This window comes from Oncorhynchus nerka, linkage group LG6, assembly GCF_034236695.1.
Source record: "Oncorhynchus nerka isolate Pitt River linkage group LG6, Oner_Uvic_2.0, whole genome shotgun sequence".
Lineage (NCBI taxonomy): Eukaryota > Metazoa > Chordata > Actinopteri > Salmoniformes > Salmonidae > Oncorhynchus > Oncorhynchus nerka.
Window position 1 is genome coordinate 48,755,751 of NC_088401.1, and position 14,247 is coordinate 48,769,997.

Here is a 14,247-nt window from a genome sequence, read left to right on the forward strand (position 1 = left end):
TTGATTGAATATGTCCGTAAACACACCGGCCAGCTGGTCTGCGCATGCTCTGAGGCGCGGCTGGGGATGCCGTCTGGGCCTGCAGCCTTGCGAGGGTTAACACGTTTAAATGTCTTACTCACCTCGGCTGCAGTGAAGGAGAGACCGCATGTTTTCGTTGCAGGCCGTGTCAGTGGCAATGTATTGTCCTCAAAGCGGGCAAAAGTTATTTAGTCTGCCTGGGAGCAAGACATCCTGGTCCGTGACTGGGCTGGGTTTCTTCTTGTAGTCCGTGATTGACTGTAGACCCTGCCACATGCCTCTTGTGTCTGAGCCATTGAATTGAGATTCCACTTTGTCTCTGTACTGACGCTTAGCTTGTTTAATAGCCTTGCGGAGGGAATAGCTGCATTGTTTATATTCGGACATATTACCAGACACCTTGCCCTGATTAAAAGCAGTGGTTCGCGCTTTCAGTTTCACGCGAATGCTGCCATCAATCCACGGTTTCTGGTTTGGGAATGTTTTATCGTTGCTATGGGAGCGACATCTTCGACGCACGTTCTAATGAACTCGCACCGAATCAGCGTATTCGTCAATATTTCCATCTGACGATCTGAAACATGTCCCAGTCCACGTGATGGAAGCAGTCTTGGAGTGTGGAGTCAGCTTGGTCTGACCAGCGTTGGACAGACCTCAGCGTGGGAGCCTCTTGTTTTAGTTTCTGCCTGTAGGCAGGGATCAGCAAAATGGAGTCGTGGTCAGCTTTTCCGAAAGGGGGCGGGGCAGGGCCTTATATGCGTCGCGGAAGTTAGAGTAACAATGATCCAAGGTTTTACCACCCCTGGTTGCGCAATCGATATGCTGGTAAAATTTAGGGAGTCTTGTTTTCAGATTAGCTTTGTTAAAATCCCCAGCTACAATGAATGCAGCCTCCGGATAAATGGTTTCCAGTTTGCAAAGAGTTAAATAAAGTTCGTTCAGAGCCATCGATGTGTCTGCTTGGGGGGGATATATACGGCTGTGATTATAATCGAGGAGAATTCTCTTGGAAGATAATGCGGTCTACATTTGATTGTGAGGAATTCTAAATCAGGTGAACAGAAGGATTTGAGTTCCTGTATGTTTCCTTCATCACACCATGTCTCGTTAGTCATGAGGCATCGCCCCGCCACTCTTCTTACCAGAAAGATGTTTGTTTCTGTCGGCGCGATGCGTGGAGAAACCCGTTGGCTGCACCGCGTCGGATAGCGTCTTCCCAGTAAGCCATGTTTCTGTGAAGCAGAGAACGTTGCAGTCTCTGATGTCCCTCTGGAATGCTACTCTTGCTCGGATTTCGTCAACCTTGTTGTCAAGAGACTGGACATTGGCAAGAAGAATGCTGGGAGTGGTGCGCGATGTGCCCTTTTTGGAGTCTGACCAGAACACCGCCTCGTTTCCCTCTTTTTCGGAGTCGTTTCCTTGGGTCGCTGCATGCGATCCATTCCGTTGTCCTGTTTGTAAGGCAGAACACCGGATCCGCGTCGCGGAAAACATATTCTTGGTCGTACTGATGGTGAGTTGGCGCTGATCTTATATTCAGTAGTTCTTCTCGACTGTATGTAATGAAACCTAAGATGACCTGGGGTACTAATGTAAGAAATAACACGTAAAAAAACAAAAAACTGCATAGTTTCCTAGGAACGCGAAGCGAGGCGGCCATCTCAGTCGGCACCGGAAGTTGTAGGAGCTGGGGATCTGATCCCAGAGGCCGACCCAAAACAACGTAGCCGCAGAAGAGGTAGACGGAGCGGCCTGCTGGTCAGACTTCGAAGGCATGCGCACCACCCACCGCTTCCGAGTATATTACGAGGCAATGTCCAGTCTCGAGATAAGGTAGACAAAATTAGGGCACAGGTTGCTTTCCAGAGAGACATCAGGGATTGTAACATACTCTTTAATCGAGACATGGCTCTCTCAGGATATGTTGTCGGAGTCGGTACAGCCACCTGGATTCTTTATGAGTCGGGCCGACAGAAATAAACATCTCTCTGGGAAGAAGGGCTGAGGTGTATGCTTCATAATTAACGACTCATGGTGTAATCGTAACAACACACAGGAACTCAAGTCCTTTTGTTCACCTGACCTAGAATTCCTCACAATCAAATGCCGACCATATTATCTCCCAAGAGAATTCTCGTCGGTTATTGTCACAGCTGTGTATATCCCCCCTCAAGCCAATACCACAACGGCCTCAAGGAACTTCACTGGACTCTATGCAAACTGGAAACCATATATCCTGAGGCTGCACTGATTGTAGCTGGGGATTTTAACAAAGCAAATTTGAGAACAAGGCTACCTAAATTCTATCAGCATATTGATTGTTGCACTCGTGCGGGCAATACACTGTGACTATCGAACTAGAAGAACAAGCATTTTGCTACACTCGCAATTTACATTTACATTTACATTTAAGTCATTTAGCAGACGCTCTTATCCAGAGCGACTTACAAATTGGTGCGTTCACCTTAAGACATCCAGTGGAACAGCCACTTTACAATAGTGCATCTAAATCTTTTAAGGGGGGTGAGAAGGATTACTTTATCCTATCCTAGGTATTCCTGAAAGAGTAGCAATAACATCTGCTAACCATGTGTATGTGACCAATAACATTTTATTTTATTTAATTGAAATTGGGAGGAAAAGGGGGTAAAAAAATAAATAATCTGACTTTCATATTAGCAAGAAATTATTTTCTAAAAACCTAAAGGTTAAATTGATACATACCATGTTAGGGTTTGTGTTCCCACACAGCCATGTCCCCATTTTACAGCGCTTGTTTACGGAAAACAAATGAAAGATGAGATAACCTGTGCTAATTAGCTATCTAGCATGCTCCGAACACCTGTGTGTAAGTGTAACTCGGGAAGTGTAGAGCAAGTGTAGTTTCGTTGGATGGAGGAACCCATAGCTGTATGGATCTGGGCAAAAATGCAACAGTAAGTGTAGCTTTTTTATTTGAAGGATTAGTTCTCGCTGATGAAAGCCATATTGCAAAAGATGATTATTGACATTTCTCAACGTTAAAACACAGTGGCGGGATTGTAGTTCACATGGGCCAGTCGTGGGCGAAGCTAATGGCTGAAAATGGCTGCACGGAGAAGGCAGAATGCCGCCTAGAGTTTGGGCGCTCATGCCTTCCCTAGACCTGGGTGAATAACAAGTTCAATTTTATTAAATAGTTTGGGGCATGACCTCATCTCCTCGGAGCCAGATGCTAATGACAGGTAGCCCTATGCTGGGCAGCTGGCATCGAAAACCCTCCGCTGTGAGAAAGGAGTTCCAATGATGGGCTTAAAGGTTATTATGCTGGTGGTGGGGAGGTGGATTGTGGGAGAACATGGGTAAATTGGCATAAATACCTCAAGATGTACGCCCATTGGTTGAGAGAGAGGAAGGTGATAATTGCAAGAGTGAGCCCATAGGTTGAACAACAACCATGAGGAAGGTACTTTATTGTGCTTATAGGCTATGAGGTAAGTAGATGAATGACATTCCATACGTGGCTCATAGGAAAGGAGAGAAGAAGCAAGATGCTATGCTGATGACACGTCTGTATTCATTCCTACTCTGCCTGTATAACTGGAAACAAAGTGAATTATGTTCTGCTTACTTGAAGAAGGTAGCCCTTTCCTGTAGTCAAATGACCTTTGTGGCTTCATGAGTGGAACGTTATTAATATATTTTCATAATTACGATTATTTCAAAAAACCTGCCGAAAATCCGATGTTTCTATGTCAAACAGTTTTGTTATATTTCAGTCTTCTGTGATTTAAAAAAAGTTTATTTTACCTTTATTTAATTAGGCAAGTCGGTTAAGAACAAATTCTTATTTTCAAGGACGGCCTAGGAACAGTGGGTTAACTGCAATGTTTAAGGGGCAGAACGACACATTTTTACCTTGTCAGCTGAGGGATTTGGGGTGGCAGTGTAGCCTAGTGGTTAGAGCGTTGGACTAGTAACCGAAAGGTTGCAAGTTCAAATCCCTTGAACCTCCTACTTCTCTCCAGTGTAGTTAGAAATATTAATGAATGCGTGTGCAGAATATGAGTATATATTTAAGACAAAAAGTAATACATTAGCAACGGCAGAAGAACGTGAGCTGGCGTGGCAGAAAATTACTGACCGAGTCAATGCGTGAGTATTATCTGAAAAGAAAAATCTAGCGTGTTCAACATTTATATAATATATATATATGTGTGTGTTTAATATTTATGCAGGTGCAACCCAACAAGCACAAAATGTACTTGACAACAACTGAAGATGAAATATGGAAATATACTTCAAACAGGTAAGCTAGAATTTCATTACAAGCAATTGTGATGTTGTTTAGCCTACCCTACCTAATTAAACAGCATTCAGTGGCTACATTCAACATGTCACATGTTTAAGTAGTTAGTGAAATTTTCTAAGCAACGTTTATTTTTGATTTGTCAGCCAGCCAAACACTGCCAGTATTTTAATGTTGCCTATTTGAACGTAACACCTAAATGCCTTTATAAATACAAGTTTCCAAATTTGTGCTTGCTGAACATGTTCAAATTTGACCTCCATTATAGAAAATAGAAAAAAGGCTGAGGACCAGTGGGTGACCTATCTCTGGCGGAAGCTCATCTGACCCAACCACCCCCCAGGACACAAGGGCCTACATAAGAGTTTAGTTATTCAAATGAATGATATATGTACATTCATCCTTTTGCCAGTGTTTCCTCAGTGACGCCCACCCATCCATCTTAGACACAACTTGGCACACTGATTGTCTTGTAGCGGTACAATTCTTTGTAAATTGACTGCTGTTACTTTTTCAGATTCTTAGTTGTCCTTCAGACATCATCTATTTTGAAAGGTGACTCAGAGTTATGTATATATTTGAAACATTTTGTGTGGCCTGCACACTGTTGTAAAAACAAAATTCAAATTAGATGTGGGGGCACTTTTCTGGGTAAAGGTATAATTTAACTGTCTAATCTTCATCTTCTACCATTTACTGATGGTGTAATCTGTCTGGTGGAGCCTTCTGCTATAACAGACCTCCAAGCAGGTGTAAGTACTCCACAGATATTTCATAATGGGTTAGAGTAGAACACCAAAATTGTAAATCTTTTTTTACAGGAGGATGAAGACAGCTTGTCAGCTGCCACAGAGAGGGACGTTACAGAGAGGGACGTTACAGAGAGGGACGTTACAGAGAGGGACGATACAGAGAGGGACGATACAGAGAGGGACGTTACAGAGAGGGACGTTACAGAGAGGGACGTTACAGAGAGGGACGTTACAGAGAGGGTCGTTACAGAGAGGGACGTTACAGAGAGGGACGATACAGAGAGGGACGATACAGAGAGGGACGTTACAGAGAGGGACGATACAGAGAGGGACGTTACAGAGAGGGACGTTACAGAGAGGGACGATACAGAGAGGGACGATACAGAGAGGGACGATACAGAGAGGGACGTTACAGAGAGGGACGTTACAGAGAGGGACGTTACAGAGAGGGACGTTACAGAGAGGGACGTTACAGAGATGGAAGATACAGAGAGGGAAGATACAGAGAGGGACGATACAGAGATGGAAGATACAGAGAGGGACGTTACAGAGAGGGACGTTACAGAGAGGGACGTTACAGAGATGGAAGATACAGAGAGGGACGTTACAGAGAGGGACGTTACAGAGAGGGACGTTACAGAGAGGGACGATACAGAGAGGGACGATACAGAGAGGGACGATACAGAGATGGAAGATACAGAGAGGGACGTTACAGAGAGGGAAGTTACAGAGAGGGACGTTACAGAGAGGGAAGTTACAGAGAGGGACGATACAGAGAGGGACGATACAGAGAGGGACGATACAGAGAGGGACGATACAGAGATGGAAGATACAGAGATGGAAGTTACAGAGAGGGACGTTACAGAGAGGGACGTTACAGAGAGACCTATTGAGGTTCACACCTTAACATCTAGTAGTTGATGATAGTGTTGTACCGTAATAAAACTTTCACCTTTGCTCTAACACAGCAATTCTGGAAATTACAACGAGGAAGAGGGTCCATCCACCTCCACAGCACAACTTACCTCAGTAAGATGTTGTTCAGCATTGGCCCATGACTTACAATGAAACTAAATAGACCTGGCACTATGAAATTTAAAAAAAATGTTTTTGTTCCTATAGCTCCCTGTGAAACAGCTGTACAAGGTGTACTTAGAGAAACACATTGAAGAATGTAATTTAGACATTGACCACATAAGGCTGCAGATGCAAAAGATAAAATAGAAATACAACTGCTAGAACATCACTTAAAGGTGGGTTAGGTGCCCACAGGTAGAACATCACTTAAAGGTGGGTGAGGTGCCCACAGGTAGAACATCACTTAAAGGTGGGTGAGGTGCCCACAGGTAGAACATCACTTAAAGGTGGGTGAGGTGCCCACAGGTAGAACATCACTTAAAGGTGCGTGAGGTGCCCACAGGTAGAACATCACTTAAAGGTGCGTGAGGTGCCCACAGGTAGAACATCACTTAAAGGTGGGTGAGGTGCCCACAGGTAGAACATCACTTAAAGGTGCGTGAGGTGCCCACAGGTAGAACATCACTTAAAGGTGGGTGAGGTGCCCACAGGTAGAACATCACTTAAAGGCGGGTGAGGTGCCCACAGGTGGATGATTTTACTTGTTTGAACAACATAAACAATATGAACCACTGTACTGCATTTGTTCTTGCAGGAAATAAAGAAGACTTCATAAAAATAAAGGCAAATTGTCTCTATTTGACACTGGGGAGGTGATAGGTCAATCAGAAATGATGGTAGCATATTGTGTCTGACTGTTCTTCCATCTCGTGCATCAGCGGGGTGGTCAGGATTGTTATCAGGGTCGTTCACTGGTTGAGTAGGACATTGTTCTCCTCTAATTGTGGCATTATTGTAGAGAATCACACATGCCACAATAATGCCACATACCCTTTCTGGGGTGACCCTGAGCCTTCGAAGACACTGGAACCGGGCCTTGAGCATCTCAATGGTCATCTCTACCCTGGCTCGTGTCCTGCAGTGAGCCAAGTTATAACGTTGCTGCGGGCTGGGCACAGGATCAGGGTAAGGGGTCAGCAAATAGGGTTGCCAGGGGTACCCTCTGTCACCGAGCAGGTAACCATCGAACTCTATGCTAATATGAGGATTCAGTTTACATTTTCAGTTGCAATAGGAGGAAACAAAATATTGATTATAATAGGACATGCTTTCATTTCAATATACTGTAGAAGGAAACTGTCTCTGCTCTTGCTGGGTATAATGGGTGTGGGTGAGGGCTTTACTGTAGAATGAAACGCTCTGCTCTTGCTAGGTATAATGGGTGTGGGTGAGGGCTATACTGTAGAATGAAACGCTCTGCTCTTGCTAGGTATAATGAGTGTGGGTGAGGGCTATACTGTAGAATGAAACGCTCTGCTCTTGCTAGGTATAATGAGTGTGGGTGAGGGCTATACTGTAGAATGAAACACTCTGCTCTTGCTAGGTATAATGAGTGTGGGTGAGGGCTATACTGTAGAATGAAACACTCTGCTCTTGCTAGGTATAATGAGTGTGGGTGAGGGCTATACTGTAGAATGAAACGCTCTGCTCTTGCTAGGTATAATGAGTGTGGGTGAGGGCTATACTGTAGAATGAAACACTCTGCTCTTGCTAGGTATAATGAGTGTGGGTGAGGGCTATACTGTAGAATGATTGTTGCACTCGTGCGGTTGTGCAGAAAAACAGAAACGCTCAAACACATAATCATTTGGGAATGATAGAACATCCAAGCGGGGTCTGATCAACCTCTTCCCGACTGAGATTTCTGCTGAGTATTTGTGCTTCAATTTCAACTGGCTCTTCAAGAAAAGGACACACCGTGTCTGACACCCTCCATCAGTCTGCAGGCTTCAGCTAAAGAGGAGAAACTCCGGGTTAGTTGAAGAAAACCTGCCACTGGTCCGTGAATGAAAAACAGAGACAGAATGTTATAGTGTAACAGATGAGGGTTGAAGAAAGATGAAAAGATAATGAGTAGCAGAGTGGGGTTGGGCATGAATATACAGTATATTTGCATAAAGAATGAGAAAATATTGAGTTTAAGTGCAAGCTATTTTGATAGTACCCCTGGAACCCAATTTAGAATGCTTTAAGGGGAAGTTCACCCAAAAACACTTCTGGGCTCATTATAACACTTACCTGGTCTTCCATCAGTACACCAGACTGTTTCTTTTATGTCCATTGCCTGAGTATTCAGATGTATGTGGGTAATAAGCTGATTCTTTCCCTGCCTTCTCCATTGAAACCCCATGCAACGTCAAAGTCCATCATAAATACCACCCAAACAGATATCCCATGATCGCAATAGTCCTTGTAATGACTTTCTCTGCACAATTTTTCAGCTAACTTATCTCAGTAGGCACGTTTTAACAAATTGTTTCATATTGAAATTCAGAAAGAATTTTAATGCCCGCCGTGAGTCAGTATCTGGGACTTCCGAGGTGGGCATGGTTGAAGGATGTAATCAATTTTCTGTTCTCACTCCCTCCCAGTATTTGCTGCCCTCGTCAAAAGTAGTTAAAGAACGTCAGATCGAGATAGAAAAAGGAAATTGGAGACCTGCCTTATTTTCAGAATGGTACTGTTGTGCCATGTCGTTTTGAGCCGGAGTATACTGAAGCTGAGTTGTTCCATTTGCGGGCTGACTGAGAGAAAAGAAAAACACGAGCAAGCAGATGTCGAGGAAACGCATGCTCTTCCCAGAACGCACAGTGACTGATGTGGCAGTTGCGGAAGATGCCTACTGTACCTCTATCAATAGACCGTGAATGTCCTGGCTGTCGAGAATGGGACCAGGAGGTAGAACATCAGTATGACAATGCAGGTAGAACATCAGACTGACGATGCAGTAGAAGATGGCATGTGTGTAACTAAATACTCCAATTTCTTGTCTCTTATCAATCCTGGTGTGCTGGAGACTGCCCAGGGTCAAGTAGAAACGACGTGCCAAACCTGACCGCCCCATGGCGAAGCTCTCTGAAGAGTAAATGTTTTGGCTAATATTACTCACAGGATATTTATATTACTCTAAGATGAAAATAAATAGCCTACCTAATGACACCATTCCAACTGTATTTGAGTATCCTGACTACACTCCATAATGTAACTGGCTACTGTAATCCCCTTCACGTTTGTCTGACAATGATGTCATGCTGGCTACGTAAACAGTGTCTAGAACAAGTGGATGCGCTATAGAAATAGAATTGAATAGGATCTGCACTTCACAATCTGGATCTGAGAACGTGTCCTCAGTCAATTTACCTGGTAAAATAAAATATTAATTTAAAAAATCTACATAAACAATCATTTATATTAACAAACAGTGCAGGAAGTATGAACTCCATAGTGGTAGTAAAGAAACAATGTTGCTTGCTGCTGCAAGTCTAGCTTTTAGACCAATAACATCCTAATTAGCCTGTATACCCACACAAGAGGAAGAAAAAGCTACATTGGATTCCAGGAAGTTGAGGAGGCTCATTACATCTTATATGAATAACTTGTCTCTCTTACCCCTTTTTCTCCCCAATTTTGTGGTGTCCAATTGGCAGTTACAGTCTTGTCTCATTGCTGCAACTGCCGTACGGACTCAGGAGAGGCGAAGGTCAAGAGCCATGCGTCCTCCGAAACACAACCCAACCAAGCCGCACTGCTTCTTGACACAATGCCCAAGTAACCCGGAAGACAGCCGCACCAATGTGTCAGAGGAAACACTGTGCACCTGGCGACCATGCCAGCATGCACTGCGCCTGGCCCGCCACAGGGGTTGCTAGTGAGTAATGGGACAAGGACATCCCTGCCGGGCAAACCCTACCCTAACCCGGAAGATGCTGGGCCGATTGCACACTGCCCCATGGGCCTCCTGGGTGGCAGCCTGCTGTGACAGAGCCTGAACTCTAGTGGCACAGCTAGCACTACGACTACTGCGCCACTCGGGAGGCCCATTTACGTTCGGACACCCGGACATCACCTCCAACACTCCCAAAAAAACCTCACTAATGCTTCCCTTTGTTGAGTCGTCATTCTGTAACGATGTACGCTGAGAGTCGGGAAGCATGTTCAGGGTGGAATACATTTAATTAATAAATGAACAAAACAAGAACAATGAATAGCGCACCGAGATGAAACAGCAACAATGATGACTGGGGAAGAAACCAAAGGGAGTGACATATAAAGGGCAGGTAATCAAGGAGGTGATGGAGTCCAGGTGAGTGTCATTATGTGTGTAATGCTGGTGTGCGCCATAACGAGCAGCCTGGTGACCTAGAGGCCGGAGAGGGAGCACACGTGACAATGCCTAAAGTGACGAGTTAAAGGCAATAGGTTTACTGAGCTCAAAGCATGGATGAAATATAACATTTTTGAATCGCTGACATATCAATTGATAAAATGCCTGATGTTGCAAATCACCACTTGTGAAATAAGTTACGATTATGCATGTAAGAAAACTTAATGTAAAATATGAGTGGCTAGCTTATAGAGTTTAGGAAACATGTCTGATTATTATGATACCAATCCATGATTGCTGGCAATGGAGTGTCGGCGAGGCCGTTCGACAAACTGCTCATGTTCACCTTAGTTTGAGTCCACGCCTATGCAGCCATATAGCTGTGAACAGCACAACAGCAATCGGCCTGCGTAGACCAGTGGACGGGAGTTAAATACATTTAAGTGATAATGCCTGAAAAGCCGGTGTTTGGAGGATATTGACACGGGTGTTGTTAGCCCCGAAACAAAGTCAAGGGCTGGCAAACCTTGCCAATATCTCCTCCAAACACCGGCTTCGAGGGTAATATCACTTTTATACAATAGGTTATTTTTTGGAAGCTTCATTAAATAATACCCGCATAACACCAGTCTCAACATCAACAGTGAATTAGGCGACTCCGGGATGCTGGCCTTCTAGGCAGAGTTGCAAAGAAAAATACATATTTCAGACTGGCCAATAAAAAGAAAAGATTAAGGTGGGCAAAAGAACACAGACACTGGACAGAGGAACTCTCTCGGCCAGCATCCCAGAGTCACCTCTCCACTGTTGGCGTCGAGACTGGTGTTTTGCAGGTACTATTTAATGAAGCTGCCAGTTGAGGACTTGTGAGGCGTCCGTTTCTCAAACTAGACACTCTAATGTACTTGAACTCTTGCTCAGTTGTGCAGTGGGGCCTCCCGCTCCTCTTTCTATTCTGGTTAGAGCCAGTTTGCGCTGTTCTGTGAAGCGACAGCGCAGAACAGCGCTGTCCTGTTGTACGAGATCTTCAGTTTCTTGGCAATTTCTCGCATGGAACAGCCTTAATTTCTCAGAACAAGAATAGACTGACGAGTTTCAGAAGAAAGGCCATTTTGAGCCTGTAATCGAACCCACAAATGCTGATGCTCCAGATACTCAACTAGTCTAAAGAAGGCCAGTTTTATTGCTTCTTTAATCAGAACAACAGTTTTCAGCTGTGCTAACATAATTGCAAAATGGTTTTCGAATGATCAAGTAGCCTTTTAAAATGATAAACTTGAAACAGCTAACACAACGTGCCGTTGGAACACAGGAGTGATGGTTGCTGATAATGGGCCACTGTACGCCTATGTAGATATTCCATAAGAAAAATCTGCAGTTTCCAGCTACAATAGTAATTTATAACATTAACAATGTCTACACTATATTTCTGATCAATTTGATGTTATTTTAATGGACAAAACACTTTTGAACGGTAGTGTATATATAAATATTTTTTGGGGGAGGGGGGCTTGCCTGTTTTGCATGTTATTTTGGCACATATCAGCTGGCAAACAATGTAAAAAAATATATAATTTAGTAAAATAAGCCGCATACACACATGGTCTCTTTTTTGTTTTCTTGAGTAAGGCAGCTCCAAAATGCAGGTGTTTCAGCTTAGCTCAGTGCTTTCTGTGATGGTGGAGCGAGCCAGCAAAAAATAGGAGCATTGCGCCGTGATTGGCTCAGTGTTCTGTCACTCATGGGGACACTACGTCATCGCCAAGTTTACGTCCTTAGTAAGGGTAGACATCCATAATTTCAGCCCTTTGGGTCCTGCCATAGAGTTATATTACAAGTGGCATTCCAAGAAGGCTCAAGGTCATTGGTCACAGATAAAATGAAATCAATTCTTTGTGCAGTAGCTTTGATTGGACTGATCATGTCAACATCTTACTTTCAAAGTCTTAGCTAGCAGTCATCATCATGAATCAAGTCAACAATCTACTGGCAAATCCTTTTTAATCCTTGTCATATGAAGAGAAATAATGAAGATAAATTATAGATAAAACGTATCGGTGGTCATCGGCCATTAGACAAAGATTACACAAGTTGGAAATCGCAAATTCAACAATGAGTCATTTGGAAGGAATCAGTGGCTAACTGCAAGCATTGCAAAGCAACCAGTATCCTGCTATTCAATGGAGTGGCTGTGTTTTTTGTTGTTGTTGAGTTCCCACCATAAATCCAGAGAATACCAGACTTTGATGACAAAATCTGCCCACAAAGGACTGCCGTGTCACCTTCATGTTACAAGCCAAGGTGAATCCAAAAATGTCTTGTATGCTGCTGCATAAATTATGTATTATGCAAGAGAGATATGTATACTGTAGCTAAGAAAGTAATACTAAGTGTATGTTGTGTAGTAAGCTGTTAGTAGCCCATGTGCATCACCCTAATTGGTATATTTTCACCTCTTAATTTCACCTAACATTACTGTTCTGATTCGGTGGTGCTGCACATGTAGCCTATAACCTGTTTTGGAGAAATGTCATCATCTAATATTGTAAGAGGTTTCATTGTCTGCTTATATGCCCCCTTTATTCATCCTACGGTTCTGACTTGGTGTACAGGGAAAATACTGTAAGAGCAGCCCATGTTCTGCATTTTGTCTCTGTACATTTCAAAAGTGCGTAACACATAAACTCAGCAAAAGAAGAAACGTCGCTTTTTCAGGACCGTCTTTCAAAGATAATAATCGTACAAATCTAAATGACTTCACAGATCTTAATTGTAAAGGGTTTAAACACTCTTTCCCATGCTTGTTCAATGAACCATAAACAATTAATGAACATGCACCTCTGGAACGGTCGTTAAGACACTAAACAGCTTACAGACGGTAAGGTTACAGTTATGAAAACTTAGGACACTAAAGAGGCCTTTCTACTGACTCTGGAAAACACCAAAATAAATATTCCTAGGGTCCCTGCTCATCTGCGTGAACGTGCCTTAAGCATGCTGCAAGGAGGCATGAGGACTGCAGATGTGGCTAGGGCAATAAATTGCAATGTCCGTTCTGTGAGACGCCTAAGACAGAGCTACAGGGAGACAGGATGGACAGCTGATTGTCCTCGCAGTGGCAGACCACGTGTAACAACACCTGCACAGGATCGGTACATCCGAACATCACACCTGCGGGACAGGAGAGAAGAAGCAAGACACTGTGCTGATGCTACGTCTGTATTCATTCCCACTATGTCTATATTGTCACTCCTGCTCCTGCTTCCCCACCCTGGCGCTCAAAGGTGCCAAGCTCCCCAGCATTATGCACTCCTGCCACTATCATTACGCACACCTGCCTTCCCCCATCACGTGCATCAGCGATTATTGGACTCACCTGGACTCAATCACCTCTGTCATTACCTCCCTATATATCTGTCTGGTTCCCTGCTCTGCTCCCTGCTTCAGCATTATTTGTCGTTGTTTAACCATGTGCTGACGCTTGTCCTGTTTTGTTACCCGTCTGTTCCTGAATAAATGTTGACTCCCCGTACCTCCGTCTCATTTCCGGCGTCGGTCCTTACACATATAATAGAATACAAAGTGAATTATGTTCTGCTTACTTGATTAAGTTAATCGAGCATTCAGACCAGCCTTCCTGTTTGAACTTTAGTAAATTACATTTGAACTTTTTCACAAGACTTCAATGTCAGCTAAGAGCCTATGGGCCTACCATGAAATCAACACACTGAACAAGGATCCATTTTATTAAAAGCCATTTATTTAAGTCAGTTTCTTTTCAATTTGCAATTGAAACTGGCCAGTAAACAAATACGTACCATTGATCTGCCTGCTTTAGGGTGACACACATTTATACACACTGCACTGAAAACACTGCACTGAAAACATCTACCATGGATGTAGTATTTGGCTGTTTTGGCTTTCAGAGACAATTTGCCTTTAAA